This window comes from Thunnus maccoyii, chromosome 23 (assembly GCF_910596095.1).
Source record: "Thunnus maccoyii chromosome 23, fThuMac1.1, whole genome shotgun sequence".
Lineage (NCBI taxonomy): Eukaryota > Metazoa > Chordata > Actinopteri > Scombriformes > Scombridae > Thunnus > Thunnus maccoyii.
The window spans coordinates 6,178,822-6,197,482 of NC_056555.1; the positions used below are offsets into that span (position 1 = coordinate 6,178,822).

The 18,661-nt window shown below is 38.6% G+C and overlaps 1 protein-coding gene across 1 annotated transcript in view; it reads left to right on the forward strand.

The window, feature by feature from the left end:
* The first annotated feature begins 8,103 nt into the window (after positions 1 to 8,103).
* Positions 8,104 to 18,661, forward strand: part of slc38a4 (solute carrier family 38 member 4) — a 64,340-nt gene continuing 53,782 nt past the window's right edge. Inside the window, exon 1 of the mRNA XM_042403568.1 lies at positions 8,104 to 8,125. The gene's annotated coding sequence lies outside the window, so the exon portion shown is untranslated. The remainder of the gene's footprint in view (positions 8,126 to 18,661) is intronic.

The window sequence follows — 18,661 nt, forward strand, 5'->3', positions numbered from 1 at the left end:
AGTGCTTTATTTAGAGGGATGACAGCAAGTGAGTGTTGTGATTTCATAAACCTGAGGGACTGAAACATTCAACAGAGGTCAAAGTATTGTGACTTTAACTCCAAATATGTGTGAAGCTCCAAAACCACATTTGATCCTTCACCCATTATGCAGTTTAATAATGTTTTTCATTATAACCACCCTGCCAGGTAAATCTCTGTCTGTCAAACTCCATGTTACCAGTTTGTAATGCAGGCTTTCTATTATAAATTTGCAGTCTGAAAGCCATAATTTTCTCCAGAGCGCAATAACACATTATACATCTGTTTTCACTGTCTTAGTAATACCTGTAACTACTAAATTACTTTGACATGTCAAATCGACAAAGTGCAATTTTAAAGGATGAGGCTGGTGATATCCTGTATTTTTGTTATTGTCAAGAAATCTCATGGAAAGACCAAACCCAACAATGAATTCATCCTACTAACAAGTATTGTCTGTGTATCTTGTTGCACTGGGTGACATGTTCCTTCATTACCATGACACATGGGCACTGTTTATTTTGACTCAATCCCATATTTACCATCCCGCTGCCAGAAAAAACTCACAAGAGCACCAAATGTGTATCAATCCGCAGCTGAAAATAGTCCTTACAAATGCACTATTTTTTCCAGTTTGAGTAATGTTTGCTAAAAACTACAGTTCCCAGCTGTATTGGGATATTACTAAGCCTGTTTTCAAAGTGAGGCAACATATTTGTGACCTGTTTTTAAAGATTTGCATCATCAGTAAGAGGACAAATAGGTTTAGGGTGAAGGATAGGGTAAGGATGTAGGAAGAGTGTGTTGAGAGATGGCCTAACACACTGCTAGTTTTGTTTTTTCCATGCGATTTTTTGACAATAACAAAAACACAGAATATCACTAGCCTTGTTTTTTGCAGGGCTTGGATTACCAAATTCAGAACAATTGTCAGCAGAAGCTCAGAAATGCTTGATGTACTGAAAGCTCCCACACTCACTGAATGGAATCTAAATTCAAAATGGCCAATAAATAGCATGACCAAAAAAGGTGAAAAGAGAAATAGCTAATGAAAGTAGAGACTATTAGCTGTGACGATTTAGAAAAGATGGTTAGGGTTTAACTAAATAATGTTGAAATGTACATTTTAATTCCATTCCACATTAACACATATAACACATCACATACCACCGCAGGTGATGTAACACCCCTTGCATGTTTCGACTTTTTACTTCAGCGCTCACAGCTGCTGTGTCTATAGACCCTCTATGTTATGTGTGTGTTCATAGACCAAACGCTGCTGTTTTGCACTAGAAACACAGGTGTTAAGACCTCCACACATTTCTTCCCGGTTCAAAAGCTGCCTTCCACCTCCTCTTGGTGAGTGTGAGGTGTAAGATAATGTATAGGTATAAATAATGCATATAGCACCTTGCAGGACCCTTGTGACTGCTTTGTAGTTTTTAAGTGTGTGCAAGCCCACATTTTCACTGTGAATTATAAAGGATAAGGGATTTCACTGCAGCTCTGGGGACATTTCTATTAGGTAGTGATTTGATTAAGGCAAACTGTATTGAACATGTTTCACCCGCCAAAACCCTCATTAACCACAAACACTGCAGTGGCATGGCAACCACTAGCATGTTGGTTTTCATGTGACCTTTGACCCTTTTCAGGTTCAAAGGGATGCATCTTTTGAGCGTAACCTAAAACCAGCATGTTAAAAATTCAACCTGTCCTCCCACCCACAGTGTTATTTACTATATGAGCCTTTGTTGACAGCAAAAACAGACACATGTCATGTGACAGCTCTGGGGGACATTTTGCTTTAGATATTGATACATTCTGATGAGCTGACTTCACACAGCACAGCTAGATTTCAAATCCAATACACAAAGATTTTAACAAGAGAAAACAGGTAATGATGACATTTTGAGTGGCAAACATTCTTAGCTGGAACATATAAACGTGCTAGCTAAAAATAGCAGCTAACCACTACAAGCAATGGAGGTAATCGTCATTCATTAGCACTTTAACTTCTAAACACATCATGTATCAATCCCATACTACTAAAACATATACATTATGTATATTGACAGTGCACTATGCTGGTAATTGTTTTACTATTTTGTACAACACATGAAATGATGTGAGGCTAACATTAACTGTCAACCTAGCTAATGCAACTTTGAACACAATTGCCAGTTTCAAATTGTTAAATGTCCCACAGTAGCAAATCAATTTGATGTTTAGCTTTTCTATTCTGGGCTGTCAGTGCTGCTGTTACGTTGCCTTCCTACATGTTTTCATGCATTATTCATTTCTGTAATGTGTTTCATTGTTTGACAATTGCCTCCATCAATACCACACTCGAAAATCAAGCATTTTTAGTACGCAATTTTTATTTCCCACTGTCTTTTTCATTTGACACAACAAACAGAACATGTCAGGAAAGAAATGTATGCATATCATCAAATTACGTACCCAAAAGCATACACTACTATCCCAGCGTGTATACATACAATAGGCTCTATACAGAAATCGATCAAATTAAATCATCTCAACCTACCGTCACAAAAAAGAGCAGAGAAAGGGGGAGAAATAGGAATGCATTCACAGTTAAACAAAACATAATATGTTGAGCAGTAAAAGAAAAGACAATATGCTTATATAATCTACTCCAATAAAGATTTGAATGGGTTGTTCTACCTTAATGAAAAAATGATTGTACTGTAAAGTGATTGTACTGTATCATACCACTTTGATAGGTCACTATCAAGCCAAACATACAGAATGGAAAGGTATGCGGCATATAACATGATACTAATAATTTTTTCATTTTTAGCAGACAAAGAGCTACCAACAAGGATACCTTGCTTTGGATTTCATAATAAAAAGAAATAAATGTGTCAATCTCTATTTGAACAGAAAGCCAGAATGTTATCTTAAGTTCCAGGTTGTCTTTGCACTCCTGGCAAACTGCAGAACACCATTCATTGATTTTTTTTATTGTAATTTAGAGGGTTAGAATGTGCATTTTATAACTGAGCAGACAAAGAAAAGACAAAAACTAAAACTCAGCATGGAGGAGCACCTGGCAGCACTGCCCACAGTGTTTGATTGACAGGTGGTCTCTGGGATGTGCAGTGCTGCAACAGCAGATAAAACAGAATTCAAAAAAGCAAGAACATTAAAGGAGCTTTGGATAAAAGTTTCTACACGGTTTACGTTCCACATTATATCCATCCAGCTTACATTCTCATCCAGAGTGATTTCCTGGCACAATATTAAATTTCCACACCACCAGAGCACTGCAAATGAAAATAATCAAATCTTTCTCTGATCATTTAGGCTAATGAAGTGTGGGAAAAGCAGTTGGGAAAATATAATGAGCTGAAATAGAAATGTTTTGTCTATCTATTGGCACTGCTCATTTCTTTGGATAAACGTATCTTCTGGCTGCTGCTGTGTAGGTTAATACGTGTGACAGATTTAGGTCTGTTTGATGGTAGCTAACAATGACGGCTTTTACTCTCTTTTTGATGAGTACAGTATTTCCCAGGGAATAGCTTCAGCCCCGATTCTCCAGTCCAGCACCAATTAAAGCAAAAAAAAAAAAAACTCTGCTCTGCTCTGCTTTGTTTCAGTTAAGGCAGTTCTTTTCCTTCCACAGCCAAAGAAATCAAGAGCTGGAAACAGCTTGGTTTTGCCTGATGACAATGCATTTTGGCTTTATGCAGTAGGATTGGAAAGGATTTCTCCTTTTTAGTTCTACTGGAGTCTGAACTAACATATATAGAATATAGATGCATGTAGTTCATTCGCTAACTGAGGTAAAATCATTCATCATTAATCAAATCATTGCCCAAGATTTAAAAGTATGTGAAAAATAGTCTTAGTTTTCTTTTTTTGTCTTGAAAAGTTAAACCTGTGAAGACACAACCTGTGGAACAAGTGATCAACTAACCTCCTCTAGTGTTATTGTAGAGAAACAGCGCTCTCAGGTGGAGACATGAGATATTTCTACTCACTGCAATGCTGCTCATTTCAGTACATGTCCTAACCTATGTCTGATGCCTTTGAAATGGATAATATTGGCCATTAACCTTTGAATGCTGATAACATAAGTGGTACGTTGATTGAAATAAAAACAGGATGGTTATTCTTAAAGTAAATAAAGTGCATCAAGGTGAAAGCCCTTTTCCTAATTAAAGGGAGATTCTGCTGATTTTACACAAAGGTCATACTCATCATGGAGATTACTGTTTAGCCTGTTAAAACAGCTGTAAAATGTCATGACTCTGGTATAGCTTTGAGAAAATAACCCTGATGATGGCAACAGGGTTGAGACTAACATGCAGGGAAGGTCTAATGAATTTGGGAATTTGTAGTATGGGAAGTGTAGGATCCAGCTTTTTTGAAGATTGATTCATACTAAGGACTAAAAGTCAGGATATCTCAGGGTTTTGCAGCATTGATTTAGAGTAAATGTGTCTCTCTCAGGGCCCCCAATTTTATGGAAGAGAGCATGGAGAAGTGTTTTACATTTCTGAGATGTTGATTAGAGATGGATTGCTTGGATATGAGGCTTCAAGTCAATACTACAAAGACATTCCTCATATTTTTTACATTTAGTCCATGGCTTGTGTAATTTTTTACGAGGTGAATCTACGGAAATCCAAACATGATGATGTTCCCTCTCCAAATGATCTGTCAGTGAGTTTGTAACTTTTTTATTATTTTATCCAATAGTTGAGCAGTAACAGCCAGTGAAGTGAGGATAAAACTGAATAGAAATGTATTGAAACTCCAGTGAGAGCAGATGTTTTTCCCGAGCCCCTTATGACCATATTGTGCAATGGAGCAGTAAAAAGTCTTTCAGTTTTAGTTGAATCCATGCTGTTTCATATTATGAGCATCAGACTGGTGAAACAAATGCTGACGCTGAAAAATACACTGGTGGACACATCAGTTTCAACAAAAATGTAATCTTATTAAGTTCACAAAAGTAGTTGTTGCAGGGTTTTTGTATTGGACTACATTAGAGTGCACAGGCTCCCAAAGGCTAATATTTCTAATACACAGAAATGTTGTAATATGCACACAGCATGCTCATGTTTACCAACTGATAATGTGCAGAGATTAGATTGTCCTAAAATGTGTTTCTATGACACTCAGGCCTTGTATTTGGGACTTGCTTACTGTTTTTCAGCATCAACAAAAATTTGCATGTGATCATCAGTTCGGTGAAAGGTATTGAGGTTGTGAATATTTATCTGACAAGATGAAGGGTCAGTACAATGGTACGTTGTATCTCTGTGGTGCCAGGAAGTGCAAACAGACTGAAAGGTGGAGCAGATGATGATCTGATGCTTATCAAATGTCATGACTGTCGGTTTTAGGTGAAGGTGTACCACATATTGTTTGATTACAGTGTGGTGGTGACAGACATGACAGAGATGAGCACTTGAAAGGAGGCCTGCACACAGGTTGTAGAATTGTTAGCATATTACTTAAGTGTGTCAGTGTGAAGAACATTTGTTTTGAGCTGCCACATACTGGATCATACAGATGCATGCAGGCGCTTTTGTAGTTTTAGAAACTGCTTTAAACCCAGAGTGCACTCACTGTTTGTATGAATTTGCTGGTAGTGAATTATCAGAAAACACAAATGAATGAAAAGAAATTCACAACTTATTAAGACTCTTTTTTTTACCTAATAGCTTATAACAGGACAGATATGCGGGGTCTATGGGTTGTGAGAAACTGTGATACTTTGTACAATGAAATGCTTTCAAACCTCTTAGATGATAAGCCTTCTAATTTAGTTCTAAATGTTTAATTATCTTCTAAAAGGCTATTTTGAAATATATATATATATATAAATATATATCATATCAAAACTAAAATCTATGTACATTTTTTTCTACTGTCAGTCAGTGTACCCACACTCACGTTGTGTTTGTGTAGCTGTACATTCTGTATGTATAGGTGTGTGTTTCTGAGCCTGTTTATCAAGATGTATGTGTGGCCCTTCCTGTCAGCCATCTATTTCCTCCACCACCATGTTGACACACGTGTGCTTGCAGTGACAACTGTGGGAGGTGAAAAGGCCTGCGCACATCATACGTCATGCTCTCATCACTGTATGAATATAAAGACCAACCCGCTCAACACACACACACACACACACACACACACTTCCCTCTTTCAGCCTTTACCCAGCAGCCACTGCGGAAAGGTGTAGCCTAGTGGAGGTTAGAGAGTTCACATTCCAGGTAGAGAACATGAGGCCCAGTAGTGTCCTTGAGTGAAATTCATAACTATAGTTTCAGTTGCTTCACAACTTTTGAGTTTGTGTTTGTTATAAACTCCAATCTGTTGTCCAACATGCAAATGCTGCAAAAATGCAGTTTTTCCAGAGCCACAGATTTTATTTTGTCACCAATTTCCTGCTAAGTCAATGTTATTGCCTCCACTTGTGGTCGGTTTATAAGGGCACAAGGTCAAATCCAAAAATATAATGTTGACAGGAAGGTGGTGGGGCCCATGATGCAGGTGGCAGGCGTTCAGACAAAGCCTTGGCCTCACACTCCGCAGATCCTCACTCAGTCGCAAAGAAGCGTGTCATCTGCAGCTCAGGAAACAATAACATTCTTGGTCAGGGACTACTTTCGTCCCCCCAACCCCCCTTGACCAGCCAGACAAAAGCACAAGGAGGAGAAGGAGAAAGAAAAAAAAAAGATCCCCCTTGATAAGGCACAGCCGCTTAGAAACTTCCAGAGGCCCTCTCCATTTGTTCAGCTGCCTGATGGAAAAGTACAGGGCTCTGGCTCGCTACCCACCCACTCGCTTGTATGGTAGCATCTCATCCTCCTGAGCTGCAGCTCTGTGTGTAGAATTAGCGCAACTCAATTTGTGAAAACAACTGGCGCATGACGTTCCGTCAGACAAATCCCTGTTTGTGCAAACGTTCTCACGAGGGACAACTTCACATCATGAGTGGTGACACAGCAGGACAAAAAACAAGCCGGGGAAGGAATACCCAGACAGCAGACACTGAAATATCACAGATAAAAGACAGAGTACCCAGGAGCTTTGAGAAATGAAAGGCCCTGAAAACTCATCTGCTCAATCAGCTTCTTACTAGTATGAGGGATAGGATCTGACATGAACACACATCTTTGTGCCAAAGTTAGAACAGTTTTATTTATTTCACTTAGAGATTGGAGTATTTCATATTTGTCTGTGCTCTTCTGACTGGTTCAGTTGGAATATCGTGATGTCACATACTTTCATGCACCTATCAGGATTTAGCAACATTTGATTCCAAATCTTAGTTAAAGCTATAGTTTGTCCCCAAACTTTAACATTGATTGTTGCTTATTTAATCATAAATATTATCATGTATATATTGTTATGGAGAAATACTGGATTTGAAAGTTTTCAGGGGCTTTAAAGGACATTAAAAAATATCACTTGGCCTACTAACATTATTTCTATGTTTTTTCAGCAGTATTTGAAGCACAAACAGTAATTTATCATTGTTATAGAAGTAATGAGCCCAGTTTTAAAGTGGGCACAGTCAATTTTTTGGAATAAAAATGGATCAAATGACTTCTCATTGGCTCTCGTGCATTGTTTTGGGCCACAGCAAGCAGCAGTTTTCAGCAAAAAGTTCTAAAAACCCACTATACACTACCTGCGCAACACTAAATGGAAGAAAGACAAAATTAGCAACTATCTGGTGAACACAGTGGAGCATTTAGCTGCTAAAGAACCTGATATTTCCCTCAGGAGTAAGTGGAGACCAGAACAGAATTAAAAGGAGAGTAAATATTAAGTTTACATTTGTCAGGTGGCCACACACGATTTCAAACGATTGCTAATGTTGCTTTGTATCTTCTGGTTGTGTAAATAAGTAACAGTTTGCAAACAAGTTTGCTATGCTACCTTAAGAGGTGATAATTTTGTGTTTAAAGTCTTATCTGGTGCCCTCAAGTGGCCAAAAACTTATTGCAGCTAACTGCAACTTCCTTTTAAAAGGTGATAACCATTTTCTGGAACAAAACTCCTTAGCCTTTTTGATATTTTTAGAGTGTTTTAAGAGACGCTGGCACTCTCAGGTTAGTAACAGTTCTATTTGCTTTGGCTGAACTGAGTTTCACATCATTGACTGATGTTTGATTGGCAGGAAATGACGGCTGTACTTTGACAGCACACCTGTAGCCGAAATGGCCTCGAATGGCCACCCACTCAAAGGATTTGACGCATTTCTGTGTCCTTTCCAAACTTCAGTCACTTTTAGCACAGACACTGCACTACAGGGACAAATATGATTAACTCGTGTGACCAGTGGAGGTAACAAGAGGATACCTTTGTCGGTCACATCGGGACAAAGATAGCTAATGGCTATTTTTGGGTTTGAAAGAGGTCTGCTTGTTGGGTCTTGTGTCAGAGGCTTATATTGCAAGGTTTGAGTTCTGCTAGATAGTATTTATCTTTATATAGGAATGGTTATATTCAAATGTTATATTACAGATGGTTTTGTTATTGCAGATGGTTAGTCTCAGGTATAAAGCTAGAAAATAAGGGCTATGTTTAGGTATTTGAGACTGGAAATATATTATCACGTTAGAAATGATTGGTATTGATTCACAGATGGTATGGATATTCCTTTATTAGCACTGTAAAAAATGATCATCTGTAAAGTGAAAGGTGTCGCTCGTAGTGATGAACCCATGGAGAATTCTGCAGTTTCCCTCAGCTCTATAGAGCATTTTAGCATTTTTTGTTGTCATTTATTTGGTGTTATGGCAGGCAAACTATTTTGGTTGGTATATTCTCACCACCCTCATCAACCCAATTTCCAGCTGGTACTGACAGCTGTTTTTGTTGAAAAGGCCCTGATAAACTATAAACTACCTGTCCGGCACCAAATGGCAGACAATGTTAGCTAGTAGCTGGTGAACATATTGGAGCACTTAACAGATACAGAAAAAGATATACCCCCCAGGAGTTGGTGGAGAGCAAAACAAAGCTAAAAGGAGAGTGAATTAGCTAATTCCTTTGGTTTTACAGCTAACAAATTTATTGTTTGGTTCAGTTTCTCATCAACCTCATCTCAAACCACAGCATGATACTGTTTCCAGTAGGGGGAAAAAAAGTGCAGTAACTTCAGGAAAACAGTAAAGTTAAAGACCAGCATTGGCCTTTGAAGAAGGTTAAACATATAGCCAATGTTAACAAAGAACCAGATATTTTTCTCAGGAGTTGTTGGAGATCAAAACAGAGCTAAAAGGAGAGTGAATTAGCTCATTGCTTTGGTTTTACGGCAAACAAATTAACTGTTTGGTGAAGCCTCTCATCAACCTAATTTCCAGCAGCAGCAGCAGGACAATGTTTTCAGCAAAAAATGTGCAAATGAATTGACTGTATTCTACCTACATAAAATGGTTAGGGTTAAAGTTACAGACCAATATTAGCCCATGAGGAAGGTTAAACATCTAGCCAATTTTAGCAAAAAGACCCAGATATTTCCTCTCAAGAGTTGTTGGAGACCAAAACAGCGATAACATTTGTCAGGGGGCCAAAAGTATCCAAGTGATTAATAATGTTGCTCCATATCTGTTGGATGTGTAAATAGGCAGTTGCCTGCTACATCTGCCATGTCAATGTTGTGTTTACAGTTTGTTTTGCTGCCCCCCGGTGCCAAAAAATCTATCAGTGCAGCTTTAAATTACTAATTAACTGTAGCCTGTACACACCTTCAACTGATGAATTAAATGAAAAAAAGTATAAAGAATAAGAATAAAAACTACTCAGGTCTTTCCATTTTCTTTCTGGGTTACTATAACACCAATTAGATGTTTTTTATTTGAACTTCTACCTTCATCTTAAACAAAAACACTTAGGCCAAAACAGACAGTGTGAGTCCAGATCGGAAATATGTCACACCAGATGGCCTGTGAATCCTGCTTTTCTGTTCTGTGTTTTCAAAATACTCAAAATAACACAGCAGACAATATTCAGGATCAGGAGGACCCATGCTGTGCAGTAACTGACAAACAGGTTTCTCCGTCTGCACGTGTCCCCTGTTTTCTCCAAACTTTTTGGGACACGTGTGCGTCATAGCGGTGGTCCCTCCAACCCAGCCGACCGTTAGCCTGTTTGGGTTTGATGTGGACAGACCCCGACAGCAGGAGAGGAGCAGGGGGCTCCATTCATGAGCATGTGAATGTCAACAGCAGCCTCAGCCACCAACAACCTGCCCCCAGACCCATTAGCGTGCAGGGGCCAGAAAAATAGACGACAGAAAAACACATTGCATAATACCTTATGTAAGAAGCCTCTGAAATTAATAGCTTGGAGCAGAGAAGCGGAAGAATCGGGAAATTATGTCGAGGCCTTGCAGTATTGTGTTGGCGCCCTGGCATGAGGGGCACACAGGAGGGCTCAGAGGATTCATGAACGGGGACGCTACTGCTTGTCATGGCTAGACACTCTGACAAGGACAGTTTAGAAGCCTAACAATGTACAACAGTTGAAGGATAAATGATGCGGATATAACTTCCTCTAAACCGTCACTTTTTGAAGATAAGAGGAACAAGATAGGTAAAAACTTACAACAGCAAAATACATCAGTTCAGCTCAGCAATCATTGTGTTGTGGTCAATAAATATTTGTGGCAGTCTCATCCTGGAAACAACATTTCTGAGTTCATCGTAATCTAATTTTGAAACTAAACTTGACTGTCTTGTTATCACAGTCTTGGTTGCAAACCCCACCTATCTGAGGTGTAGCTTGGGTAAAAAAAAATTATAAGCAAAGGTTTTTGAGATAAGAGAAGACTTATTTCGTATGTAATGTTTGGAAACATCCAAGTCTGACTTTTCTGAGATAAGAAGGAATGTTACAGCCCTCATCTCGGTTTTAACAGTGTGATAGGGCAATGACATTTTTACACACAGATAATTCCTGATAACAAAGCTACAGGTTCACGTTCGTGTAGTGCAACACATGAATGTTCATGTGCAACATTAAAGAATAGGTTCACTGTCTTAAAACAACAATCAGGTGTCCATATGAACAGTGAAAGAGGTTTTCCTCACTGTAATCATTCCTCCTGTTCACACTGGATATTAAAATATCCCCTTCAAATGTACTTTCAATGTAACTGATGGGGGCTGAAATCCACAGTGTGTCCACACAGTCATTTTCTGCAAAAATATATTTCAAAGTTGATCTGAAGCTTATATGAGGCTTAAGCAGTATAATTTAATCATATCAAGTGGATATCTGCCACATTTACAGTCTTTTTAGCATCAAATTACCTCTGCGTGTCCTCGGACAGTGTTTCCCTGTTGAGCTGTGGTGGAAGTATAGTAACAAAAAGAAGGACTTTGGCACTAAAAAGACTGTAATGTTGAAAGACATTTTCTTGATTTGACTCATTAGGAAATCTGAACCTTTATATTGGCTTCAGATAAACTTTTAAATACATTTTTGCACAGAAGGAGGACTGTGGATTTTGTCCCAAATCACTTACATTGTAAGTGCATTATGAAGGGATCTTCTAATGGCCAGTGTGAACAGGAGGAATGATTACAGCAAGAAAAACCTATTTCAATGTTCATTTGGGCTCCTGACTGTTGTTTTTAAGACAGATATATGAACCAGTCCTTTAATATCATCCTAATAAATTTTTTTACTCTTGATGTCAGGTCTAAGAGGAATAACAGCTGCTTAACAACAGAAAAAAGTGAAACTAAAAAGCCAACACAACCATTTCAAGTATTAGCAAGTCCTGTTCTGAGGATTTTCTCTTTGGCCTTTATCTGATCTTTATCTTGTCTGTCACAAAGAGATAGGCAAGAGCAGATGGTCCAAATGGAGAAAAGTTATCCAGGGCACAGTAGGGCCAGTAATTTTCATTTTCAAAAGACAAATAAAATCAGGAACAGGTATCTTTAAAGCTAGTTAAAGATACCTTAGATAGCTTAGTTTACAGGAGCAATAACCAGTATATAGCACAATCTAATGTCCGTGCCTATGCCAAAGCATCTCCTGATTTTAACAGCAAGGAGATATTTATGATTGTATATACTATTATTTCTTTACAATGACTTTAAGATTTCATAAGCTGCCGAACCAAAAAACTGAGCCTTTAAACGTACAATTTGTAATTTCAGCCGCTAGGGGTCTCTCAATCAAAACAATAACAAAAGACGGCGTGTGATGACGGTGTGAAGTAGCAAGGGATCATGGGAGTTGTTGTCTTCGTTGTTAATAACCAGCGTCACCGGGATAGGATTACTCCGGTGTTAATCTTTCGGGATGTTTTTACCGGGAGCCGAATTACCCGCAGAGGTCTTCTCCTCTCCAGAACAAACGGACCCAGTGATTACAGGTAAAAACACTGAAAAAAGCTGTTTCACCTAAAAAATCAGTGTTTCTCCGACGATGTACGGCGACCACCGGACGTCCGGTACGGGCTGTTAGCCGAGCTGCTGCTAGCACTTGTTCGGTTTATTTCTCTTATAACTTTACATCCAGACGTTCGGCCGGTTTCTCCCGGGAGCCGAATTATCCACAGAGGTCTTCTCCTCTCCAAAAACAAACGTACACAAAGATTAAAATCGCTTAAATACTAATTAAAGCTGTTTTACCTAAAAAATAAATAAATAAATAAAAAAAATCAGAGTTTCTCCGACGATGTACGGCGACCACCGGACGTCCGGTATGGGCTGTTAGCCGAGCTGCTGCTAACACTTGTTCGGTTTATTTCTCTTATAACGTAAGATCCAGACGTTCGGCCGGTTTCTCCCGGGAGCCGAATTATCCGCAGAGGTCTCCTCCTCTCCAAAAACAAACGTCCACGCAGATTAAAATCGTTAAAAATACTAATTTAAGCTGTTTCACCTAAAAAGTCAATATTTCTCCGACGATGTTCGGCGACCACCGGACTTCCCGGAGGGGCTGTTAGCCGAGCTTCTGCTAACGTTTGCCCAGTTTATTTCTCTGATAACTTAAGATCCAGACGTCCAATGACTAAAATTCTTCTTCCGGCTAAAAGATATAGTTAAAAGCAACCTAAATTTATTATGAAAATGTGGCTTAAAACTGATCAAAAGTCAAATCATAACAGTTTCTGTGGAACAACCACAACGCCGATATATTATCTTGTATGTGTGTAAGTTACTCTTTGGTAGACGCCATTGTAGCGGACAAACACAGCGCCGCCTTATGCATCTTGTGCGTGTTTACTCTTTGGTATAGGAGGTGTGACGCCATTGACATGCGACCAAATGAGACGGTCCGTTACTTTGATTAAATTACAGATTTCTCTGGGTTTGAAAATTGTTGGAAACATTTGGGATAATCTAAGTACACAACTCAACAAAATATATAACATAGGTCTAGTTGTTTTTATACATTTTAATGTGGAATAATTACATATTATACCTTTTAAGAAGACAAAAGTGGATAACGTTACAGGGCTGTGTACCATGCAGTGGAAGAAACAGACCCGACCTGAGCTGCAAGGACAGCCTGCAGCTTAAAAACCTCCATAAAAATAAACCCCAGTATTGGACACATTAAAATTGATGATGACGCTAGATGAAAAGTCAGAAGACAATCTATCTAATAGCTGTTGAGATATTTCACTTAAAACCACAAAAATGAATGTCATGGTGACCTCATGCAGCTAGCAGGGCAAAAAGTCAGTTTACTGAGTTCTGCAAACCTACACTTGAAAATAAATTCACTATTTGCTCAACATGAATACACAGAATGCATTCAACATGTACACTGGTCACTCTATTTCATTAGTACATTGTTTATGCTAGGCAAAAGTTTGTCTGGACCTTCATGATAGAGTCAGAAGTGCTTGTTTTGAAAAAAAAAAAAAAGCCTCCATGTCTGTCCTTATCAGCTGATATTTGTCCATGGCTGGGTGACATGTTGGTTTTATTAAGCTTTCCTACTGCAAAACAATTTTTCTTGCATGCCAGTAATGGCTTCAACTTAATTTTAGTATTCCAGTATGTGTAATTCCATTATTAATGCATAGACTTGAGGCTATTCTTAGACTGTCTTTGCTGTCATGGTCAAAATAACATCCATCTGGATAAACAGCCATTCATAAGAGGTGAAGGGTCTTTGTCAGGGTCTGTGGTCTCTCCCTCTAACAGATGCAAAGCTCTTTTTGTTCTAAATAAAACAGACAGATGTTGGATTTAGCAAAAACACATATACAGGGGCTGAGCATTGGCCCTCCTGCACTGTATGTCAATCAAACAGCAGCAAAACACAGATGTGATTATTATCTAGGAAAACAGTGAGTGATTGCACCATGGCATTTCTTATTCTGACTCTGAACAAGGCATTTTCATGGTTAGAAACTCAATTCCCTGCGAAGAACACAACAGATTCAGTCACTGTGGTTTTCAATCTTCGTGTGCAGTAAAGTGAAGTTGTCCCAGTGATCATTCAATTCAAAAGAGCAGACATTTGCTCAGCACACTTGTGTCATTTCAGTGCCAGTTATATAACGAGAGCTCTTGTTTGACTGGTTTGCTCAATGGGAGTTATCCCACAATAACAGGTATGTTCCAGTCTGCAGTTTATGTAAGCTCTATTTGTCAGTATTATGCGCAAGTTCAAGCTATCAAGTTCAACAGTGTTTGAACAGAGTGGTTGGCTGCTGGTTCAGTTGCATGTCGCCAAACAAATTTTCAACCCTTAATTACTAGGAGAAACAACGAAGGGGTAGAGTTACAATCATCCGTTGGAAGTTAAAGACAATTTCGTTCTTATTGCTTAATTTTTGGTATGCTGATCTCTTGTTAAAAGCTATGTGACTCACTCTTGGTCATTTTAATCCAATTTGTTAACCAAAGACTAAATGAGGTCCAAGATGACAAGCCTCCACATGCCTGGTAAAAAGTGAATGTTTGTGGTGCAGAAAGGGTTTCCTTCTTTACAGCCAGATGTGCAACTAAGAATCAATCCAAATCCATGACTCAACATGATGAAAAAAGTGTTAATATTATCACACTTCAATTAAAAGCAAAAGTCAGAAAGTGCTCTAAAAAAGTGCCAAATGTAAAAAAGAAAAGGAGGAGCAACATAATCCACTATCACATTGCCAGAAGTGCCTTCATTGCCTCTTTCATCATGTAGGTCAAACGTTATTTCAATGTAGAACTAAACGTGAGCTCACTGATTCCATTATCTTTATTGCGTGGGATTAAAGGGCTTAAGTGTGGCAAGTGACTCCGAAAGAATGTTGCATTCATGCATGTGAGGACTTTTCAGGTTACTCCTTTACTGCCTTTAGGTCATTTCAGTCTAAATGCAAACAGTAAAATGCACAGTTCCAGTTTTAATACTTATGTCAATCCAACATGTTTCATGTTTTAATGTACAGCTATTATTTAAGGACAATTTATTTAAGTTAAATTATTCAAATAAAGGTAGTATCTAAAATCCTACACCTTTATTTTTCAGTATAAAAGTTATATGCATGCAACAACCCTATGTAGCAAAATAAGTTTTGTACACAAAGCACATGTATACCACTTTCTGATAACAATCTAACAATGCACCACATTTTATAGATGTGAACGTTACTGTTGTGCGACTCTACAGCTGCCAGTGATGACACAAAATGATGATGATAAGTGTGCGAAATCTTGAATTGCTGCTCACTATTGAGTTAACTATTGAGTGTCGATTACATAGGGAGTAGTGAATGAGCGAATGAGTGTGGGAGAGACACAACCATGATTACTGACACACATTAATGGAACAGAGCCATATGCATCTTAATGTTAATAGTTACACCAGTGCTGCTACTTAATAGCGCTCAGTTACTGAGTGCAACATAAAGCTTTTTTGTTCAGTAGGTATACTGGCCAAAACTACAGCAATAACACAGAAACAAAGTTTAAAAAAAAAAGAAAACAAAAAAAGAAACTTAAAAGCTACTTTCTTTTATTTGTGGGGCACTTGGGAGCCGAAGAACTACAAACCAGTTGAAAGACATGCAACATCTGACATATTATCGCATTATCAAGTTGTTCCGGCTAACATCATAGCAAGCAGTGGCCTATTTACACATCCAGCAGACAGGTAGCATTTGGAGTCATGTTTGTGTCCACCTGATTAATTTAAGTCCAATATTCACTCTCTTTTAGTTTGTTTATGGTCTACACTAACTTCTGAATAAATATGAGTCCTTAGGTTTAGCTAACATTAGCTTGATGTTTAAGTTTCTTCACAAGCTAACATTAGTCGCTAACTTTGTCTGTTTGTTTTTGGTGCTGTGCAAGTAGTGTCCAGTCAATTTATTTGAGTTTTTCCGACCCATACAGTAAATATGTGGGTAAGCAATGAGCTAAAAGAGACTAAAAAGCTGTTAAATTGTCTGTGGGTTCACAATGAGTGACATTTTTTAGGTTACATATAGCCATTTGATTTATTGGTAAAATAGAAAATAATGATTAGTAGCTCTTACATTCTATGTGATATGCATTCAGACTTTTCTTTATTTTTTTTTACATACAAAGAAATGGGCACAGTATGTGGGCAGCTTTTTTTTAAATTAAAATGATTCCATCCCATTATCATAACATAATTTACACCCACACCTAGTGGTAAAGTTCATTATTCACTTTTTCTGCTACATTTATTTGTAAAACATCATGAGCAGCATCACTCCCCTGAGACATAGTATACTGTAACTGAAAATAAAATCAGTGAAGACGAGTCATGCATTGTGTGGTGCCACCATGTCTTCGCTGGCTCGAAGACTCTCACCTCTCTCCCACTCCGCAAGTGAAAGGCATTTTCTGTTTCAGCTATCTAGGTCACCCAGCTTTGTGACCCAGGTTCCACACAGTTTGGACTTGCAGTTCAGTATCTCGGCCTGCAAATCCCTCAGTCTCAGATATGCAGTTCCGAGCTCAGCAGCTATTAAGTAATAATAGTCCACATCATTTACTTGTTGCTAGACACATTGAAAGCAGTGCCAAATGCATAACATGCTGTCAAGACCCACTTACCTGTTGACTGAAACTAAACCTGATTATTCAGTGTTGGAGTATTTAATTGTTGTCAGCTGAAGGAGGCCTACTCTCATGTGAGATGCTTTACTGAGTTTCTGTGCTTTGATTCAGAACATGAGACAACTCATGTCACGTAACACCAAAATATGAGTCTTGCTGCTGCTGCACAGTGAGCATCCCTGCAACATCCAAAATGGGTATTTGTGTACTGTGGAGACTCATCCAATACGGTGATAATGGGGTATCTTGGTATTGCAATTTAGCACTTAGGCTCAGGTGTATTCTTTCTTCTGTCTTTTCCATCAGGAAATTCTCAACTTATGCTTGGAAACACACAGATAAATACTTTCTGCATGCTTTATGTGCAGTAAAACAGCTAACTATTTCTCAAAATCTGCTTTACACTACACAGGCACTTGGAGATATTTTTACTTCATCACTGATTACAGCCCAAATGTACTGTACCGCTAATCAGCTCGAGGTCAACTGTTGTCTTAATCTCATTCGCCCCATGCTCAAGAGTTTAGAGAGTGTTGTTCTTTTAGCTTTTTAAATCAAAAAACACAAAGAGCAAAAGTGTGAGGAATGAATTAAACTGTTTTATATAATGTAAGCTGCAAACGTTAGCATGTCCAGGTGAGTACACATTAGCATGTCCAGGTGTGTAATTTACCTACAATGGTAACCTAGTGTTATTTCTAAGCTAACTACAACATTTGGTGTGGTTGCATTAGAAAAATACCTGTGCAGGACTGGAACATCTGCCTTGTGGGAGCCAAGGTGCTAACATATGAGAGTTTAGAGCAACAAGAGCAGCTCTGTCAGGTTCTTTATTTACTTGTGTTAAACAGTTTGACATTTGCCAAACTAATTGGTTATTCCTCATCCTCAAATCCTTTTCTTTTTTAAAAATTAGCCATAATGCTTTAAAAATACTCTTTTTTTTAAAGGGAATTTTTATATATATAGTATATTTTTAACCTTTCTGCTGCTGTTGCACTGCTGTGGGCTGGGAGGAACAGCATTTCGTTTTTTTTGTGTATGCAAATTCAATCTTGAATCTTGAATCTTGAATAAATGTACGTACAGTTTCCTTTTTAAAATGTTATCCACTGTCTTACTGGTAATGCCATGCGCTGTCTCTGTCATATGCTCTGAATAACGTGTGGCGATGACATGTACAAAATGGTTTCACAACTGTCTGAACTGTCTGTAAATGTGAAGTAATTCCATGGTGTAATGGTTAGCATTCTGGACTTTGTGAACTGTGATCAAATCTCGGTGGAACCTGATTTCAAGAGGATTTGCAAGTGAAATGCCGTAACTTTAGTCGGTTAACAGTTAGAGGTTAACAGGTTAACTGTGGGCCAAAAGCCTGAGTAAACAGATAGGTTTTGAGGGCTGATTTGAAAGAGTCCAGGGTAGGAGCATTGCGTATTTCAGAAGGGAGAGAGTTCCAGAGGGTGCGGGCTGCCAGGCTGAAAGCTCTGTCTCCAAAAGTGCGTCAGCAGGTGCGGGGGACGGAGAGCAGTCCTGAGTCAGAGGACCGCAGGCTTCGGGAAAGTGTGGGTCAGTGGAGGAGGTCAGAAA